General features: G+C 36.3%; 1 pseudogene; it reads left to right on the forward strand.

Moving 5' to 3' along the window:
• Positions 1 to 20,385: 20,385 nt before the first annotated feature.
• On the forward strand, positions 20,386 to 20,866 carry LOC123792919 (large ribosomal subunit protein eL21 pseudogene; annotated as a pseudogene).
• The last annotated feature ends 2,235 nt before the right edge of the window (positions 20,867 to 23,101 follow it).

A 23,101-nucleotide genomic window follows, 5' to 3' on the forward strand; every position in this document is an offset into this window, starting at 1 on the left:
AGATTCAAAACACCCTGTAAATGCTGGGAGACCTAGAAAAAAAAGCTACAGGATGCATTATGTTCCATTAGTTCTGAATTTTTTATGGCATAAAGACTTCCCTTCCCATCTTACAGACATGCTTACTTCAGTATCAGGCTAAAGAACCCGATTATATTAAAGGGAATTTTCCCTTTCTCAGGCAGAAGAAACAAGTGAGGAGTCAGCTCCGTCTCAGCAGTAGGTCAATAAGAAAAGCCAGAGTAATCTATGGGGGTAAGTAAATAGACCATAAGAGACAGCTAGGAGAGAAGCTTTCATTTGCTATTGTGAAAAGTGTAAAAGAAAACTTACCTGATCAGTGAATTATTGAGGCCATTAGGGAATCAGCAATTGTCAATTCTGCTGAAGGGAAGCTATTTAAGCAGGCAGACAGGTGGGAGCCCTTATAGGGTCTTAGTGCAAAGACTGTGAGGAAGGAAAACAAATGAAGGCTCACACTGCTTGGAAATAGTTCTAAATAAAGCTCTTTTCTCAATGCTGAGGACACAGGAACTTTGAGTTTTTATAGCTGATTTGCAATCAGAACCTGATCAGTTAATACATCTAAAGAAATTCCAAGATGACAATTTTTTTTTCTCCCCAAATGGCTTTACCTCCTTCCTACCTATTTACCAAAAAGTGTAATAAAATTTTTTTGTCAATTTTTGGAAAACTTTGTGTTCCATTCATGCTGGCTGTAGGGGAGAGAGATTTTTCTGGTGGTTGTTATTTTTCTTTTTGACAAAAGAAAAAATCTAAATTTCTGAAGGATTTTGAGAAAGCTGACACAATTTAATAATCACAAAATATTTTCGTGGGTGCTAATTATATGGCAGAAACAGTGTTAATCCCTCTTTAATAGTATCTCATTTAATCCTCATAGTAACCTTAGTTTTCCCACATTTTAATGATGGGGAGGAGGTCACACACACAATTTATATGACTTGTTCATGATTTCACACCCAGTAGATGGCACAGGAAGGATTCATATATTGGCGCACCTGTTTCCAAAAGTAGTGTTCTCAATTAGAAATAATATTTCAATAGATACTATCACAAAGTTAATGCATTTGCAGTTGGAGATTTTCAGATTATGGGAGAATCTGGTGTACAGTCAAATTTCAATCAGAGGAGCAGAACAGCTTTGTTATAGGCATTTGAACTTACCCATTTGTGGGAACTAGTTAAGCAATGTCTGTAAATCTGTTGGCTTCGTCGTATCTGATGTTGTGTGAAATCTACAGGACATATAATTGGGAAAGGAAAATGGATGTAAAACAGGAGAGACAAAAAATCAAGTTGGAAACCATGAACATAAGATGGAACTTAGAAATGTGAACTGAAACCCATGTTGGTTTTCACTGCCTCCAACTTTGATATCAGATATCCCTCATGTCTTTAGAAGCTGGCATCCTTCATCTTAGAATGGCCAACCCTCCTAGTTTTTCCAGAATAAGTGGGTCTCCAAAACAAGGGATGGAAGTGGGAGTGATCACAAGCATCAGCACTTTCAGGTCTGACCCACTTGGGTAATTTGTGCTTCACCTTCGCCCAGCTCTGGATCTGTAGAATTTTGTTCCAGAGGGGAAAATCCTTCTAATTTGGGATACAATGAGCTTTAAACTTTGAGCTATATCTGTTGCCTGCTTCTTTAGATTTTTTGAACCAAGAGATAAAGAGACAAAGGGTTATCCTGCCAGGGGTGATTGACTCCGATCATGAGGATACGGTAGAGATGCTATTACATAATTTTAACAGGGAAGAATATACTTGGTACTCAGGGGATCTACTGGAGCTTTTCTTGTACTTCTTTGTCCAATATTGAGAATCAATGGACAAGTGCAACAGCCATTGTATGAGAAGGGCACGATAATCAGAGGTAAGTGTCTACATCATTTTGCTTGAAAATATCATGGTAACTAGACCAGTGGAGGTGCTAGCTGAAGGTGAGCGTAATCTAGAATAGGAGTAAAGGAAAGAGATGATGATTAACAATTGCAGCCTTGGGATTGGCTATAGCAATGATTCTTCTTATTAATGATATGCTTATAATTTTCCCCATGAAAAGAGATCACTCAGAATCCTCAGGCACCTGTGTTCCAGGTGAGATAAATTTAACATATGGAACAAGTGGATACAAACAGCTCAAGTGAATGTTTTAGGGTGCTATCCAGATCCCCTTTCTAGAAGCAAACACGTATTTCCCAACCACTAGCTCCCAGGAATTTTGATGAGGTCTCAGAACTCCTCTATAGGAACTGCATTTGGCCAAAGGAAGCTGCCTCGTCCACTCCTCTTCCCTGAGGGCAACCGACATCTAATGACTGGTGAATGTGGAGGTGAAAAGACCCAGACTCCTTTCTCAATTGAGGGAACTCTGAAAGTCCATTCCAGATCTGGAGGTCCTGAAAGTGTTGGCTAAGCCCCTGTCACAGCTGTTTCACAGTTTTTCTTCCTCACTCAATCCTGCTTCTGTTATCCCTCACAAATGTTTCTGAGAGCATCTCAGTAAACTCCACGAATGCAAATCTCAGAGACTCAGACTTGTTTTCTGAGTCATCCAACTTAAGACAGTATGAGATAGAAAACAGGACAACTCTAGTAGAGGGAAGACTATAGTAACGAGCCTTAGGTCATTGTCCAGCCTTCTAGTTCACCTTTTTGTTCCCATCCAATGACTCAAAAAGTTTAGCAGGCACACATTTCAAAGAGCTAACTGCACAAATTTGAAAAGGTCAATTAATGCACCTGATATTGAATTGAGGATTTATTTTATTTATTTATTTTTTTACATTTTAATTTTTTAAATTCAATTAATTAACTTACAGTGTATTGTTTGTTTCCGAGGTAGAGAGCAGTGATTCATCAGTGTTATATAATACCCGGAGCTCATTACATCCCATGCCATCCTTAATGTCCATCACCTAGTTACCCCATCCCCCCACCCTGAATTGAGGATTAAAAAAAAAGAAGAACTTCAGTCGAATGAAACCATGGATGAAAGAAAAATTTTGCATTGAGATTCTAGAAGTTACTTACTAATCAGGGAATTGAGCAGAGGTTGGCAAACTGGTTCATGAGCCAAATCTGTCAGCTGCTTGTTCTTGTAAACAAAGTTTTATCAGAAGAAGGCACACTATTCTCTTCCATCTTGTACACAACTGTTCTTATGCCACCACGTCAATGAGTAGTGGTAATTGAGTCTGTATGACCCTCAAAACCTAAAATATGTACTCTCTGGTCTTTACACAAAAAGTGTGCCAGACTGTGGAATAGAGGATACCTGATTAGTAAGCAACTAACATAAAAAAGACCAGTGATAGTCGGGGTGATAGTTGACTCTGTGAAGAACTGGTCTCTAGAGGCCCTACCAAGTAAATTTGTAGCAGGGAAATGTTGTAGCACCCAAGTATGGGCAGTGACCCTATTCATTGCCCTCTGCCCTGGACAGATCACATCTGGTGCCTTGGGTCACACTGAGTGGTGATGGTAACAAAGCTAAGTGGGTGAACTGGAAGCCATCCCACATGGCCAATGGTTGAAGAGATATTCACCCCAGAGAAGGGATGGTAAAAGGAGATGAAGTGGACTAATGTGGTCTCCAAACATTTGAAAGATAGGAATGGGTGAGCTTCTTTACTTTGTTGCTTCAGAGTAATGTTGGGGATGGTTTGTGGGATGGGAGACAAAGACTCTCTTCAAAATCACTTTATAATAATTAGAACTGATCATCCATGGAAGTGTTCTGCAGGTAGAGGCAACTCCCAGAAGGTTCCAACTTTGTGGTTCTGAAATCAGAGATCTGGCACAGCATAATAAGGTATGTGAGTTAGAGCAAGAGCCCGCTCTCAGGCTCTGCATTTTCATCTGTAAAATGTCCATGCCATGGGCTGTGGTGAGAAGTAAGCAAAATCACACATGGAAAGTAGCACCAAAAGATGTATAATCAGCCCCGTGTCACCCCATTTTCAAATTTGGCAGAACTCTGCCAACCACCAACACTTGGTGAATTACACTCCTTGCCTTGCATGTAGATGATCTGAACTTATTTGAATTACATACGTCTTTTGAAATTATTGTTTTCATAAGCATTATTGTTTTCTCTGTAAAAAGAAACAACAGCAAAATGTTAGGGATTCATTTGTCAAATAACATTAACCAGAAATATGCCAGAAATTATAAGTGCGATCTGGGATGAGGTGAGGCGAGCAAAGCATTTGCTTCAGGTGCACAATTTAAGGGGGTGCCAAACAAGGAGTAACCAAGGTGAATATTTTAATAAAATATTTTTTAAAATGCAAAAATCAGTGATGAACAAAATACTAAAATTTTAAATAAAGATAAGATCACCTGTCATTTGTGAAATGTACTCTGTGACTTGAGAGCCATCACATAGCGCCTATATGCCCATAACTTCCTACGTCCTCACTGAGGATGGGGAAACATTTTTGAGAATATTTCAGTCTAAATTCCTGTTTTAGCACAACAGTGGGCTACATGAACCCTTCCTACTTTTGAACTGCATGACTTCAGCAAGCATGTCTCTGTTCTTTTTTTATATCCTAAATTTTTAATTATTTTTAAAATGTTATTTATTTAATTATTTCCCCAAAAAAGACCAAGTTTCATTTTTATCTTTCATCCTGTTTCTTCCTTCTCCCTCTAGAGAGTCATTTTCTTGTGTTTCCCCCCAGCTTTATTGAGATGTAATTGACCTATAATGTGTAAGCTTGTTATACACGGTATTGATTTGACACTTCTATATTGTAATATGATTACCACTGTGAGGTTAGCCGACACGTCCATCACATCACACAATCAGCATTTTTTTTTAATGGTGAGAACATTAAAGATCAATTCTCTTAGCAATTTTCGAGTATACAACTCAGTACTCTTAACTATAATCACAATGCTATGCGTTAGATCCCTAGAACTTATTTCTCTTCTAACTTCAAGTTTGTGCCCTTTGATCAATCTCTCTAATTCTGGTAAGTGCCATTCTATTTTCTATTTCTACAGGTTTGGCTTTTGTAGATTCTGAGTATGAGTGATATCATACAGTATTTGTCTTTCTCTGACTCATTTCATTTAGCATGATGCCCTCAAAGTCCATCCATGTTGTCACAAATGGCAGCATGTCCTTCTTTCTCATGGTTGAATAACATTCTATTGTCTGTGTGTGTATTGTATTGTGTGTGTATACACACACACAATGTATATTTAATATACAAATATTAAAAATGTGTTAAAAATTAAAATTGCATAGCTCTGTTGTTATTTTAATATGTAGCCATTTCTCCTTGGAGAAAAGACATTTGGTTATTGTTACCCAGAATATTACAGGCAATAATACATATTTTTATTAGAAGTATCTCATCCAGAAAGTTCAGAAGTGATAGAAAAAACATAATACATAGTTTCTGGAGTCAGATTATAACTTTTATTTTCTAGCATCTACCTTATTAATAAATTAAAACTGGTTCTTATAGAGATCAAGTAAATTAAAATACTGCAAGTAATTCACTGGGTAAATTTCTGCTTTAGGTCAAACGTCCAGGCTTCACAAAATCCTGAAAATGTGATTGCCGTGTCCATTACCTCAAAATAAAGAAAACCAATTAAAATCATGTTGCACAGACAAAATAAAGTTTGTGTGTTTTAATATTCCCTGATACTAATAACACTGTAGATTATTAAAACTAAAGACTTTCAGAAATCCAATTTATTTTCATTCTTTGGAGTCATCATTTCCTTTTTGTATTCTCAGTTTGCATACTGGATGAAGGCAGATCTTTCTTTTCTTTTATGCATTTACTTTCTGGTCCTCATGCAGTATAATTGTTTTATAACACAAAGCTGGAAAAAATTTTGAATCTAGAACATTTCCATAGTAATGTTAAAAATACAGGAACTTTTTTTGAACTCTTTTAAAAATATTCACTGGGTTTTTAATATTCCTAAAAAGCAAATAATAAACAGGAATATTTATAATAATGAGCCATCTGGAGTTTGAAATCTAATAAAATGTACCTAAACTAAAATACTATAAAACTCATTTTTGTGACTGTCAAATAAAAATGGCAACTTTAAAATATTTTGTTAATGACTTTTAAAGAGAAAACAGGCATGTATCTTATTTACAGCCCATAGAAAGGGAACTTAATAATTGTTTTATTAATAAGAACATTCATATCATATAGAACAAGAATTTCCTTAGCTTTCGAAGTAATTAAACACGGGCACCTGGGTGGTTCAGGCAGTTAAGTGTCTGCCTTCTGCTCAGGTCATGATCTAGGGTCCTCAGATCCAGCCCTGCATCGGGGCTCCCTGCTCAGCAGGGAGTCTGCTTCTCCCTCTCCCTCTGCCCCTCCCCCTGCTTGTGCTCTTCTTCTCTTTCTCAAATAAATAAAATCTTAAAAAAAGTAGTTAAACAAATTGGGGAATATGGGAAGAAGAGAGAATAAAACATTATGAATTACTAATAGCTAATTCCCTATATAAAAACAACTAACATTTTGGTGTATTTTCTTTAGGATATATTACGGTTTTTCTTGATACTCTGAATATAGCTATTTATCCTGCTGTCACTCACTCAGTATTACATACCACTGACACCTTTAAATATCATTAAGAATTCTTTTCAATATTTTTATTAGCTGCATGTCATTGTGTAGCATGAATAAAACCATTTCTCTCCTTTCCTATTCTATATGGCACTTCTATTGTCTTATTTTTAATTTTTGTTTTTAAGATAAACACTGAAATGAACATAACCAAACTCAAAGCTTTAATACTAATTCATTACTAGCTTATTCAGATACCTTTCTAGAAGTGGAATTGCTCAGTAAAAAGGTTAGGATATTTTCTAGATTTGATATTGGATGAAGGCAGATCTTTCTTTTGTTAAACTGTTAAACTGCTAAACTGTTTTCCAGGAAGGATGGACCAATTTCCATTCCAAGCAACAGTGGAAAATAATGCTCAATTGAACACACCCTTGAGACCATTAAGCTTGGTCCTTTGTTTGCTTATTCACTGCAAATTCTGTAAGTGAAAAACGGTAGCTTCTTGTTTTAAATTACATTAATTTGATTACTACTTAGCTTAAATTTAAGACAAATGTATTAGCCATTTCATATCTTTTCTTTGGTGAATTTTCTATTTATATGCCTTCCCATTTTTTGCATATTGTGTTGTTTCTCTCTACACATAAAGAATGTTAACTATTGATCTGTTGTAAATATTTTTATTTTAGTTGCAAATATTTTTCTCATCTTTTTGTTAGCTTTTAAGTGTTTTTTGTTTATTGAGGCTTTATATATTCATGTGCTTTTATCTATCAGTATTTTTCTTGGGAAGTTTATTTATTTTTAGTACTTAGGAGATGTTTCCTAACTCAGTGATCAGATAAATATTCTCCTCGCCTATTCTCTTCTAAGTTTTTTCTATTTTTTTCTTTTCCTTCATCGTTTCTCTCTCTCTCTTTCTAAACTTACTTTAACCTTCTCAAATTTATTTTAGTGTGTAGAGTGAGCAAAGAACATTTCTTTAAAGGAACTAAAATTTTGTTTTTATCGTGAGAGTGAGAGTAAAGCATTTCTATTATCTTTTTAAAAGTCCAAATAGTAGCAAAAGCTTTAATTAAGAAGTAAAAAATCCAGCCTCCCTTCTCATTCCTGCCTCCAGTTTCCAGGCTCAGACATTTATTCACTTACTCTTTTATATATTCATTTTAGTTTACTCATCCATTTGGCAAAGATTTTTGAGCTCCTCTTGTGTATCAAGCCCTATTGCGAGTAGTGAAGGTGTCCTGGTGAATGGCCTTCACAGGACCTGTGCTGTAGATGAGTGGAGTGGGAAGAGGAACAGTGAAACATGCAGAATCAAGGTAATTTTCAGAGTAATCAGTGTTATGAAGAGAGGAAAAACACTTAGTGGGATAAAAAGCAACTAGGAAGAGGTTGTGAGGGAAGAGATTTTGTTTCACCTCTCACTTTTTATTTCTCATTTTAGATGGGTGGTTAGAAAGTTCATTCTGGAGAAATGACATTTAAATTAAGACATAAATGAAGAAGCATCAGCTATAGAAAGTCTGGGTAAGCAAGTTTCAGGCAGAGAAAATAATTGAGTGCAAAGGCTCTGGGGTGGAACCAGATTGATTGGCATATTTGCAGCACAGAAAACGAACACTCTGTGACAGCAGTGACGTTAAAAAATATAAATAAATAAATAAATAAATAAATAAATAAATAAATAAATAAATAATAATAAAAAAAGAAAAAAGAAAATCAGATGTAAATACCCTGCAGATTGCCCCATAGCCTACCTCTATAATCCTTTCCCAGCTTTTGGTCTGTCCCCTGTTTATTTTGGGGCAAGTAGAACAATGTTTCCACTTCCGCAGTCCTGAGATTCTATTCCACATGGAATACACATAGCATATGCTTACTAGGAGGGGATGTGAGGACAGACTTGTGTCCAAACTTCTACTCTACCATTTAATAAATACGTGATCTTGGGCAATTTATGCAACCCCTTTAAGATAAAGTTTTCTCTACTGTGAAACAAGGGAAAAAATTCCCTCCTCACAGAATTGTGAGGATTAAACACAAACTGTGTGTACGTAAAAGGTTGGCTTGCCAATAGTAAGCCAAAAACATTACTATTTGGTTAAAAAAATAATTGTTTTACTAGTATCTTACATTTGTTCTTTCAGATATGCTTTAGAATGATTAAGGAAGTTTTAAAAATGACATTTAAAAGAAATTAGATTTCTTGGGGCACCTGGGTAGCTCAGTCAGTTAAGCGATTGACTTTTGATTTCGGCTTTGGTCACGATCTCAGGGTCCTGAGATGGAGCCCGTCTCAGGCTTAAGATTCTCTCTTTACCTCTTCCTCTGCCCTCCTCCCCACCCTTGGGGCATGCTCTAAATGAATGAATGAATGAATGAATGAATGAATAAATAATAAAGGAATTAGATTTTTTACACTTATAGATTAATTAAGGGAATATTGACATTTTGTAGTTTCCATTCGGGAACACTCGATTATTTAGATATGCTCCTGTCTTTCAAAAAACAATCATAGGTAGTTTTTCAACATAAATCCTACATATTTCTTGTGAAGATTTTTACATGCACATTCATAAGTGAGCTTAATCAATAAATAGATAACTTGGTGAGATTTCATATCAGGGTTATACAATGAACCTAGTAATGCATTGAGCCACTTATTTTTTTAAAAATAGAATTGCCTATTTCTTGAGAGTGGAATATAACTTATATGCAAAACAATCTGGCCCATGAGTTTCTTATGTAAGAGTTGTTTGTTTTTTGTTTTGTTTTTATATTTTTATATATATTGTAATTGTCTTTTTATTTTTGTATTGCTTAAGAAATTTAGATATCTATATTTTTTATAGAATTGGTTCATATTTAATCACCAAATTTAGTAAAATTTCCAAATAAGGCCACATCCTAGTCACATTCCAATTAAAACTTCACCATATGAATTTGTGGGTGGGCAGGGGGACACAATTCAACTCATAAGACAGTCCATGTCAATTAAAATAGAATTTCAAAAAAGTATGTCTTAGCTTTATCATTTTTCCTGATTTTCTATTTTATAATTCATTGTTTTTTTCCTTCTCTATTTTGTTTCCAAACTTCATTTAAATATTCTGTTTATTTTCTCTTATTTTAATAATGTTTTTTCTCTATGTATAGCTCTTGCTATGTTGTCTATATTTCGATTTGCTTTTATTAAATAATATGTTATTGTATATTTACTCTCCACCTTGAACAAATCGTTATTAAAAAAAGTGTTTTCCAATTTCCAAGTATAGAATTAAAAAAAAAAAGATGAGAAGACAGAATATCAGAATCTAAAGGGCTTTGCAAATTGACTTCCAATTCTCTTAGCGAGTGATAATCATTACCTTGAGAATTTACCATGGCCTGTGTTTCGGTCATCAACCTCGGCAGACTAGGAACATAAATACAGTTTATCCTTGAACAAGGTAGTTTTGAACAGGCGGGCTTTTTACAGTACAATACTGTAAAATATATTTTCTCTACCTCATGATTTTCTAGAGGAAATACAAAATATGTATTAATAGGCTGTTTATGTTGTCAGTAAGGCTTCCAATCAACAACCCGTTATTAGTAGTAAAGTTTTGGGGGAGTCAGAAGTTAAACGCGTGGATTTTTGACTGCATGAGAGGTTGGTGCCCCTAACCCCCGTATTGTTCAAGGGTCATCCATATTAAGTTTTAAACTCTAAAGAGTGTATTCACTCTCAGCTATGAATCCACATTAATCCAATCAGGAAATTTTTATTTTAAAAAATTGTTCACTAATGAGAAAATACGTGTTGTGGGAAGAAGCATAATTGCTGACCAGTCCATTCTCCTTAGAGATAGACCTAGCTTAGAAGATGCTTCCAGATGCTTCAGCACAGTGCCTCAGCCCTTAGGACCGATACATGCCCTGTGACTGACTTGTGATTTCTTTAGCTATATTAATGTATTTATTTAGGTTATAATCAATTTTTTGCCAACCAAAAATGACTCTTCTTTCTTTAAGGTGAGTTTTTCCATGTCTGAAAGTTCTTTTAAAGTGAGGACAGTAACATTCTATTTATCCAACAGATAATAATTTATTGAGTGCTAATACAAGCTTGACTCTGTGATCTGTACTAGAAATGGAGTTGGAAACCTGTCAGGTAGGATCCCCACACTCCTGGGGCTTACAGACTGGAAGAGGAGACACTATATGATTATAAACAAATACACAAATGAACATTTAATTTTAATTAAATATTACTGTTGCAATAAGTGCTGGAATAGGGAAACATAGTTAACAACTTGCCAACTCAGAAGTTGGCTTCCTTCTAGGATACTTCCTAATATATAAAATGGGGTATATAAGATGACTCCCTCAGGATGAAGAGAATGTCACTAAAGCAAGAGAAAGGTGTTGAAAATTCCAGAGAAAGAGAATTGCAATGGTGAAGACCTTAACTCTGGACCTCTAAGCTGAAACATGGAGAAAATGAAAAAAGAGTGAAACAAAAACCAAAATAAAAGCAGATGGACTATAATACCGCAAGTAAAAGGGAGAGAGTTGCAGAAAAAGAAATAGATATTCTGTAATGTCTTGGGTCATGTTAGGGATTTTGGTTCTTTTCTTAAGGCACAGTGAATATAGAAGGATTTGAGTAGAAAGTATTGTAGGATTAGTTTGGCTGCCTTGCTAAGAGTGATTGGAAGGGACTTTTATAAAAAGGATGTGGGAAGCTAGCACAGCAGTATAGCCCAAAAGATGGAGGCTGATTTGGAATGGTGGTAACGATAACGTTGAGAAGGGATTGTACTGGAAATACATTTAGTAGGTAAAATTTATAGGACCCGGGACTTGATTAGGTGTTCCGTGTATGTAAGAGAGAGCTGTCAAGATAACTCACATAGGTTTGGCATGGAAACCTAATGGACGGCATCACCATTTTTTGACACTTAGTGAAAACTCAATAAATTTTGGCGACACTTAGCTGCTTGTGTAATAGAGTTGAAAGAAAAATGTGAATTTGTAGTAAACCTCCCCCCACCCTCAATATATCACACTACACATACACATGTATATCACACTACACATACACTTGTAGTAAACCTCCCCCCACCCTCAATATATCACACTACACATACACATACGCATTTGAAAAAATAAAACCTAAAACAAACATACAAAAAAAACAAAAAGTAGACATAAACTAAACAAGTCTGCCTAGAAACTTCCTGTTATCTTAAAACCGTTTTGTAAGTCATAATCTTTTTTTGTGAAAGTATATATATATATATATATATATTTTTTTTTTTTTTTTTTTTAAAGAGATAGCTACTTTAAGACCTAGATCATCATCTCTCTAGCCTCTGGCTTCAGGGTGAGTTTGGACACGATGAAGTGGCTTTACTACTCTGAGCTTCAGTTTCTTCAGCCAGATGAAAAAATGGTAGGAGCTCCTTGTTAGTCATTATCGCATAGCACGTGATCCTCTGTAGATATCAGAGAAGAGTCAGACTCCTACAATGGAGCGGGAATCTCCGCAGTGACTATATATATATATATAGACATTCACTATAATGACTATGCTCATGGGGCAGTCACTATATTTGCTGCGTTAAATGTGTTGACACATTTTGTCACCTAGAAGGAGATAAAAGTGGGATGGTAGGAAGCAAGCTTAGTCTTAAAATATCTTATAATCACTCTAGTTAGTATTATATACACTTTCTATGCCAAGTGTAATGGTATTTAAGTTCTTTTTAGTTTAACTCTCCATATTTTACTGTAGTTTCTCATCTGCTTTTCTCAATTATGTATCTATTTGTAATCGATATTCCTTTGAAACAACTATTTCCGAAGGAAATAAACAATCAGATATGGAAGACTCATCAGCTACAATGTTTCTTCTTGAAGTTCTTTAATGGCTTCCACTCCATTTAGAGTAAAATACTGACTTGTTACTATGACTTCTCAGGAAATACTGTCTGAACTGGCCTTGCGTGACATCTCCAACAGCACGTCATACCCTTCTTTCCTTTGCTCACCACCTGTGGAACTTCACCTCTGCTTCCATCTCCCTGGCTTTTTTTCCAGTTCTTAAGAACACTGCAAACTCTCTCCTGTTTCAGGACCTGAATGAGCTGTTTCTCCACTCTGAGAAAGATTTATTCCAGTCTTCCCTTAACTGCTTCATCCTGCAAATGTCCCTGTGAGTGCCACCTGCTTGTAAAAGGTCCTCAACTTTTGCATCTAAATCGGGTCCTTTCCTGTTAATTTCTTTTACATAGTTTTATTTGTTTCTTTCAGTGCACTCTTCTTTTCTAATCACTTCTGTTTGGTTTTTTGTTTGTTTATTTATTTATTTACTTATTTATTTATCTCTCCCCTTCCCCAGGGATTGTAAATGTCATATTCATTGTTATATTTCTAGTGCTTACCATAGTATGGCACAGTATCAGGTGTATTTTAGACACGCAAAAGTATTTGTTGAATGAATGAACAAATAAACAATATTACCACATCTGGTACATCTGGTATATATACTGAAAAATCTGAGCTCTGAACTTTACTAGCCTACAGAGAGTATGGTATTTGAATTCCATCAGCCTACGCTCAACCGATCTCGAGTCACAATGAGATAATTCAAAAACTCCTTTAAAAACTGAGAGACAGTATAATGAATATGATGTCCCTCAGGAAAAGTTAGGAAGTATGAATCTCTTCTCCACAAGTAACTCATGTTATCAACTTTCAAACATTTTTCTATTTTTCTGCATGCTGAAGAAAATGTCAGCATGCTATGCACACATATGCTGAGAGCATGTTTAAGTTATAATTTGTCAAATTGTGTAATTCATTTAAAAGTCAGAAATACCCAACAAAGAATCATTATGTTGTTTACATTGATTCAGTCTGAAGAAAAGTTTTAAAAGTTTGATTTATTTCATATATTAAGTTCAAAATGTAAGTAATTTTAATTCCAGAGCCTGCCATATCTCACAAAACAGTGTTCAATTTTCCTGATACCATTACTTGGAATCTACTTAGATTTTCAAAGAAAGAAAGAGAGTGAAGCAGGTACCAAGACTGAAGATTAGAAGTCATTTTAAGTATGTATCGACATTTTAAAGATACAATAAACCTTATGCAATAATGTATCTTTGACTGGGAGGATTGTAGGATGTGATATATCTCATTTTGGGGAGTTCAGAATAGTCTTTCAAACAAATTACTTGCCAAACTTTGGTTGGGATGAGAAAACTTCATTTTGAGCCCAAGGGAAATTTTTATAGCTTTTCATATAACTTCTTTCATGAGGACCACTATTCTACAAACAATTTTGCTTTCTTAGTATGACTGCCAAGGGAATTTTTTGCTATGTTGTCCATTCTGTATCCATTTAATCAACTGTCTCCTGAAAGAAACTGGCTACATCTAACCCCATTTCTTCTTCTCTTTGGTTTCCTTTAATAATGACCTCGGTTGGAGACAATTTTGTATACTTCGTTACTATTAACCATTACAGATGGCAAATAAAAAGTCCTAGGGTTTCATAGAAATTCATCTTAAATGCACATTGCTCTCTCAATCCAACTCTGAAAACTGAACCTTTGCATTTATTTTTAAGTGAAAACAAGGTACAAAACTTTGTCTTCACCACAGCCAATGTCAAGCACACACAGCTATGCTTCACTGTTACTTTCAGGTTACGCAAAATGCCTTCCATATTTTCACCTTTTTATAATGAATTCTGCAGTACATATGCAAACACTACTCTAACCTTTGAAGTAGGAAATCTGTCTCTAGCTAATATTCCCATCCTGTCAGAGTCATCCAGCTAAGTGATATTGATGGGACTTTAATGATAGAAATTAATTACAGGGTTGAGTTGTTTCTCACCATCGTGTGCCACCGTGTTGTCACATTGCTTTCAGCTTCGGTGCTCCCTGCCACTTGTCTCTCAAGAAAGTTTTGCTTGTAATTGAAGTATGTGCATGTTTATCTCAGTTTGAACATATGTGTATGTGGAGGAGAGAAGATTCCATTTTGCTGATCACAGCTTGTGATGATTATTTAGCTCTTTGGATCACTTTTATTTTCCAGAGTCTATTTCTGCCTTCTAGGAAGCATTTCTTTGAAAGAGACATTTGAAAACATCAAAAGCAGGTACCCTAGAGCTGCCGCTGGCCATTTTTTACAAACAATAAGGATCGTATAAATATTGTTAACTTTATAAATATTCTACTTAGAATGTATTCAAATGGATCAACATTCAAGTACAAAATATTACTACAATTAATCCGTGGTTGGAGAAACTTCATAGTAACACAATGATCCTTAAAATATAAGATTTTGAAGTATTTATGAACATGGATGGGGCAGAGGTAGAGGTTAGGAAGGGTAAGGAAATTGACTACGGGCAACATGATCTTAGGGAAATCTCTTAAGCTCATAAACCACGTATGAAAATAATGGAAGTCTAGGTGATGTCTTTTTATTTTAAAATGAGGGAGAACATGATAGAATCAGTGGAGGACGATTATTGGAAAGAAGCCTAGAAGACATTTTTTTTTAAGTAGCTTTGACCACAAACCACATTAAGAAACACATTTCACATCGTAACACATATATGTATAAACACACACACAGCTAAAACACATTTCAAGAGACAGTAATTATCCTTATTATATGCTCTGTACTTTAAAGTATTTTTTTCTTATTTGTTCTATTTTACCTAATAGTTTGAAAAACATAAACCACCCCCCATCTCCTTATTTTACAAATGAAGAAAGTGTTGCGACAGATTGCATGATTTTCCCAAGGAGGAACAGAGTGCTACGTGCAGACCTCTGACCCCGTAACTCTCAGGATGGCATAGTTTCTATTATGGTTCAAGGAAAAGAACTCAGGACTGACTTTTTTCAAAACCCAGGTTCGGTGCTGGTTCTTCCACTTTCAGCTTTGTGAGATACCTTAAATTTTACCAGAAGGAGGTAAGAACAAAAACAAACAAAAATATACTGTTGTGTGACCTTGAGCAAACCATGAACTGGTTCCTGCTTTACAGGTTTCCATATGCCCACCTTACAGTACCTCAACCACTGACGGCTACTCTACCCGGTTGCTCTAAGTTTTAAGTGATACAGCTTACACTCTGCTATCAAGTACACTCTTACCAGCTAAAGGCCCCTGCCCTCCCAAACATCTTCTAGGTTGCTAGAATTCAATTTTCCTATCACTAGATTAATGCTCCATCAGTAGATCTGATATGAAGAACTGGTATTACTAGTCAATAATATTTCACATGGGTGAGAAAACCTTCCAAGGTCACTATCTTATTGAGCCAAGAGTAGCCATGTGAAGTGTGCACGTTAGTTCCCTTGTTGTTCCCTGTTTATTGATCACCTTAGATATGTTCCATGATTGCCCAAGTGCTCGTGTCATATACACAGTGAATGTAGGACTGATCGGGCCTTCTAAGTTCTAAACTAGTGCTCTTTCCAGAATATAGATAAAGTATACATGTAGGATAACAGAGTCAGAAGCACCTGGAGCTAAGTTCTATGTTGAAGTGAATCTCCCCGGGCTGGTTTTATAGTAGAGCTGATGCTGCCTTCTTACAAAGCTTATGGCACCTTCTCAATGAACTAAGGATATTCACCATCTGTGATACAAACTGAAAAACAAGCAAACAGTTTTGCTCTGGCCTTCAAATATCTAGTGTCGAATTGCTCTTTGAATGGAAGACATATATTACAGATTAGAATGCATTTTTAATAAAATTCACATATTGATTATAAGACAACAAGTAACTCTGCATTGATTTTCAGAGGCATATTGTCTTATGGTTTGGTTTGCATTGACAATTTGAATGACTCGTCCTGAGTGAGCATCCAGGATGGGTAGTCGAAACTGAACTCACAACTTCCAGGAGAGCTGTAGCTGGACCGACGCATGGTTCCCTCTCACTCCCTATTTCCCACTGTCAGCACCAGCATTGCACAGCCCTGATGGCTGCTGTGCGAAGCTCTATAGCTTTAGAAGAGCAGAAGTAAGAGGAGGAGATAAGCTGGGATGACTGAAGAAGCCCAAGTCTCAGGATGTGTTCTATGGCAGGGAGCCCATGCCCATATGCGGAGGTCCAGCTGTGGTGGCCATCTGTCTCCATTTGCCTGAGATTGAGAGGAACGTGGGACTGCGGGTGCTAAACTGGGGAAGTCCCAGACAAACTGGGAAAAGTTGGTCGTTCTATGTCCTGCCCCCAAGATGAATCTCTAAACTGTCTAGAATAATTTATCTTTGTCATGTTCCTGGCATTTCAAAAATTCAAGATTAGTTCGATTTGACATGAAAAATAGATAAACAGGCAAAAAGAACTTGGGGAGTCTAAAGGGTTAAAAATTAATTTGTTAAAATTTGTGTCTCTCTCCTTAAAAGTTATCTACTCTAGGCTCAAAGGGAATAAAGTTTTGGGTAATATGTGGGGAGAGGAGGGAACAAAATTATAACTGGGTTCATGGGACACTTTATGATATAAAAAAAGGCAGACTTTCTTTACTCACCTTTCCGAAGTACAAGTATGGAGGCTGTCTGGGAGAATGGGCGGGTAAGAGCAGTGGGTGCCTGGGGAGAGAGCCAACAGGGGCTTAGGAAAGAGGTAAAAGGGATGATATGAAGAGATATGGATAGCCTATTTGGGAAATAGGTCAGTCACCAACCCAGAATCAGAAAAGAAACATTCTACTGAGATCACATACGTGTCCAACTCTATTGTATTTCCAGCCCAGTTTTGTTCTTCTCTTGTTATCCCATGAATCTCAACTCTAAGAAGTGGAACCAAAGCTAGCAGCGTAAGTACCAGTCACTTGTTTGAGCCTCTGGGGATTTATCAGTGACCAAAACAGACACAAAAATCCTTCTCTCACAGAGCTTATAATCTAGGGTGAAGGGGAGGCAGGCGAGCTATAAAGCAAATTGGTGAAGTTTCCAGTACCTTAGGTTGTTATCAATGCTTTAGAGAAAGACAAAGCAAGGAAGAGGGGTAAGATATCGGAGTGTTGCATGTGCATGAAGAGCTCACTAAGGAGGTGAAATTTGGAAGCAAGTACACTTAAAAATGCTTTAGAAGTCAGGACATATTAGCTGGATATTACTTTGGAGATTTAATTTTTGTAGAGCCGGTAGGTAAGTGCAAAGGAAAGCTTTGCTTCTAAATCAATAAATAATAAAGGAAGAACACTAAGCACAGTTGGAAAAAGTTAAAGCGGCTGACAGCAGGATCAAGCTTCCCTATGCTCGTAAGACTATATTACTGCCATTTTATTTCATTTTCATTTGTTTGTTTGGAATTGACCAGAGAAATACTAGAATGTGCTCTCTGCCTGAACCCTCAGGCACTATATTTTACAAAGAAACCTCTATGAGTAAGCCAGGGCACAGCACATAAACTAGAATTTCTCTTGACACAATTCATCTCATACTTTTGTTTCAGCAAAAACTAGACATCCTTCAACCCAAGTTATAGAAACTCACAGCCTGAGGCATTGAATTGCATTGGACATAAAAACCCTCATTCAAAAATAACTTATTTAAACATTCTGTTATAGCTGCATGGAATTTATCTATCAAAGAGGTGAGTAGGTCCTACATCAGTAATTCCTGATTTTCCTACACACCCCATAAACCTCCAACAAATTCAATATTTTAAATGGGAAAGCCAGCATCTTTCGTTTTTCAGAAATGTGATACTATAATGATATTTTCTTTTCAAATTATGGAAGTGTTCTTTTTGAGTAGGAGAGGCATTCCAAATACTTCCTGGCACTTAAGGGTAGATCTGTATTTTACTAAATTTAATAGATATTGATATTTACCACAGTCACAGCATTTCGGTTACCTGACGTGAAAGGAAGCACCACTTTAAGACTATGGAGAACAATCGCCTTTCCTGAATTATTCTGGCTACTGATTGTCTTGAGTGGATGACAAAGGTAAGGGAGCAGAGCTGGGATTATATCACAAGTATTCATGTGATGTGAATTACAAGAAAGTATTACATTAGCTTGTGATATTTGATAGCATCAGTAATTAATTACTTTGCACACTGGCTGCAGAATCTTCCATTTCTGGAAATCAACAGTGGCTTCTCAAGGAACAGGTAATTGTGCCTCCTTCCTCATGAGCATAAATACAGAAGTTTCTGTCTATTTGGAGGCCCTACATCAAAGTTTGGCATAAATCTGAAAACTATAGAATACTTCGCGACAGAAGTCTGTAGGCTGATCTTTCCCCTGACTTTGTGGGGTGGCTCTATTGTCATTTAGGACTGGTTGAGTTGCGGCACCAGGAAGGACTGGCCTGAGGTTGCCTCAGCTTAGGTTCTCATTGCTGAATCAAAGCACTTAGTAAAATTATTGTATCGGCATGACCATTAATTCTTTTTACAAAGTGTTGACTGGGTGGGTTGCCCTGCCCAGCTATCAGTCTCAACTCTTAGTCAATAGGAAAACAAAAAGAAAAGGTCTAAGCTTGACAAAGCTAAATGACTGAAATCAATTTAATGTATGATAGATAATGTCCCTTACAGTGACCACTTTTGATTTCTTATTGACTTTTTTCTTTACAAAATGGGGGAGGGCCACTGTTGTTAAAATCCATGAATACTCTTTTTTCATCTACTGGTAGTCCCTTATCACGATTAGTTCAAACGGTGCCACGTACTCATACGGCCAAAAGTGTTAATACTTTAATACTAATAATAAACATTATATGTCTACCTTTTTAATGTGTTTGTATAGTTGTTTTATTCTGGAATAATGCTTAGGTTATCTGTGAATCACTCCTAGGCTTTTAATTTCCTGGAATAATTTGGAAAACTAAGAAGAAAAATAACAAAAGAGACAGAAAGAAAGAGCATTTTTGACTGCAAAGGGAGAACTTCATCAGGAAGAAATAATGAAACATATATGCCAAGACAAAATTTCAAATATGATACCTTCCTCACTGTGGGTGCTTGGTTTGAGATGAAAAAGAGAAGAAGCAGTCCCATGCCCATTATCTAGTTATCCTTCAAATTACTGATTGCATAACAAGTGCCTAAAAGATGAGTACAATTCAGTCTTCCTTAAAGAGTTCATGAAAAAGTGTGGGACTGGTACATAAACATGTATGTGTGTGTGTGTATGTGTTTGTGTCTATACACATGTATACAAACATGCATATATACATGAGATGTATATGTGAGTATACTATTATACTGTATCTAAATATGTTATGTATTGTAATAAAATTATATACTATACCATATTATATATAAAAGTAGTACAAATCCAAGTTATTATATTGCAGTTAGAATTTGTAATACAAATGCAAAATACAAACACAATTAGAATGGAGAATACACTTTAGCAGGTATATCTATATACTAAGATATTTATATTAGCTTGTTTTATTTGATACCACAATGGTATATAACCACCAGCTGTCAATCAAATATGTCAGTCAAAGCCAAATTTACACGTACACAAAACAGGCTTAAAAGGATGCAGCTAGAGCTCCTCACCACCATTACCGCTCTTGCTCTGGCAGGGGCCCACTTTCACTCTTGAAAGTAACTACACTAACCTGCTCAATAAACTCTATCCCCCCATTCTGGTCTCAGGTCTCCAATTATTTGGTGCACGTGGGTCAAGAACCGAATGACCCCGTGATACATATACTTGCACAAAGCCTTGTTATTCCACATTAAAAGACATCTTATTTCTTCCTTTCAGCCAGAACCACCACCTTGCATTAATTCACCAAAATGACCAACACAAAGTGAAAGACGAGAGGCACCCATTATACGTTCTTTAGGCCTTTCAGAAAATACGGAGTGGTTCCTTTGGCTACATACATGTGAATCTACAAGAAAGGTGATATCATAGACATCAAGGGGATGGAGACTGTTTGAAAAGGAACACCCTGCAAATGTTACCATGGCAACACTGGAAGGCTACAGTGTTACCCAGCATGCTGTTCACATTGTTGTAAACAAATAAGTTAAGGGCAAGATTCTTGCCAAAGGAATTAATGGATCTATCGAGCACATTAAGCACTCAAACAGCGGAGATAGTTTCCTGAAGCATGTGAAAGAAAATGATCGGAAAAAGAAGGAAGCCAAAGAGAAAGGTACTGGGGTTCAACTGACATGCCAGCCCGCTCCACCCAGAGAAGCACACTTCGTGCAAACCAATGGACAGGAGCCCGAGCTGCTGGAACCCATTCCCTATGAATTCATGGCATGATAAGTGTCAAAAAAATAAAAGACCTCAAGGCTGTTCTAATAACATTTCTGTGGGATAGTCAGGAATTTGTCTTACCTATTCCACAAGGAAGAATGTATATATAAAGTATTTGCCTAGAGTTCAAGATAAATCACAGTAGAACTGAATTTTTAATCAAATGCCCTTCTGAACTAGTTCTCTTCTCTCTCCCTCTCTGTCTGCATCTCTGTTTCTGTTGTTCTTTTTATGCGACTGGCTCTTTTCCTTCTTTTTATTTATTCGTTCTAGTTCTCTGTATTATATAGGATTACTTTTCATAATTTTTATTTGCTCATGATAATTTCCATTTCATCAAGTCATCCACATTGTTAGCAATCGGATGTACATGGTATTTTTGTTAACAGTGGTTGAGGGGCCAGCTGCTATGGTATGGGAGGTCCTGAAGGAATAGATATTAGTTATGGACCATCCACAAGGAATGTTTATAATTCCTTAGTGGAAACTGCCTGGTTTTCACTGTGGGTGCAAAAATAATTCTTTCATCTTGCCTCAGGGTTCAACATTTTCAGGTGGATTTTGAGAGAAGCCTCTTTCAGCAGTTCCATTCAGATTGTCCATTTACCTGTTCTTTGCTTTCAATTTACCTTCATTTTAAACCATTTTGTACAATAGTACTAATAATCCTAGTCTGGTTTTGGAATTTTCTAGAAAAGCAGCCTGGCCAAATCGCAATAAGATATATAAATTGGACATGACTTGTTTCATAAAAATATTAACTAGATGTGAGTTCTTGGGTAGGTTGACTTATTTGGGCCTCTGGCTGTTTATTATTGCTGTCTCACTTTTTTGTGGGGGTAGATTTATAATCATAATTTTCACAAATCCCAATGAGTATTTATACAATGAATATTTACTTTCTATAACTGTTAAGTCCTGCTAAACCAAATTTCATAGTATGATTATATAATATTTAAGTTCCTGTGGTGAAACACAAGAGGAATGAGATGAGGCGCTCAAGGTCCCCATGTGTTCAAAATCCCACATTAACTAACAGAGTGAACTTGAGTAAGTCAGTGAACCCGTTTTTGTCTCTTCAACTATTGAACGAAGGTTCCAAAAAAAGGTTGGTGTCATGCTAACATTCTAAAACCCCATCTTCCTTCCAGGAAGAAACTATTCTAAGCATGGGTAACGATTGCTAGAGTATTGTCCAACATTAGGCAGGAACATCAGATTCTTCGCTTAGGCCCCGGCTTCTCCCACTTCTAAGCTGTATTTAGCAAAAACTGAACAACGATGAATGGCAGATTTTTAGTTGGAGAGTGTTCAGGAGCAGTTACAGTTTGTAATTCCATGAACAATGAAATTGATAGAGAATCCAATAAACCGATCGAGAATATTTCAGAGACGAAGGAAAGGCATTAAAAAACAGAGTTGAGAGGGGTGCCTGGGTGATGCAGTCAGGTAAGCAACAGTTTCAGTTTTGGCTCAGGTCATGGCCCCAGGGTCATGAGATCAAGCCCCAGGTGGGTCTCTCTGCTCAGATACCCACCCATCTGTCTCCTTCTGCCCACCCCCCTCACCTTCTCTCTAAAATAAATGAATACATCTTGAGAAAAAATGAGTTGAGAAAGAGAACAAAAGACAGTCAGAAATGTGATATAAAATAATAAGGGACGCAGACAGGTCTAATAGATGGAGCGCGGGCACATTTGGTGGGTGATGGTAAGTGACAGTGAAGAAATAAAGGTTGGAATAAGGCATATTGCGATATTGGTTCCCAATAAGCAATATAATGACACCTGACAGCTGGGATCTCTAGAAAATTCACATCAGGGATGTTCATTCCGATAATTAAAAATAAATGAAAAATTGACTTCGTTATTGCTTCTTTTTGAGTGCTTTCTTTACAGTTTTTAAATGTAAGGTAAGAAAGTTTTTTCAGGCAAAATATACAATAAGTGTTTGGTGAATGACTTAATTTTTAACTTATAATATTATCAATAGCGAAATGTTTTTAAGTTCAGGTATTATTAATCAGGTAAGAGTTTAAATGTGCTCTCTAATAATATTATGTTGGCTGATAGAACATAAATGCTACTGACTAGAAAACTTTGACAGATTACAAAGAAAAATACAATCTATTGTATCTCAAGCTAGACTGTAGCCAAATAGGATATCTAGAAGTCACTTGATGATATGACGCCCACATATGAGAGTAACTGATAAAGGATATGATGAACTTTGGATAAAGAG

Source organism: Ursus americanus, chromosome 11 (genome assembly GCF_024610735.1).
Source record: "Ursus americanus isolate L20-20 chromosome 11, mUrsAme1.1.p, whole genome shotgun sequence".
NCBI lineage: Eukaryota > Metazoa > Chordata > Mammalia > Carnivora > Ursidae > Ursus > Ursus americanus.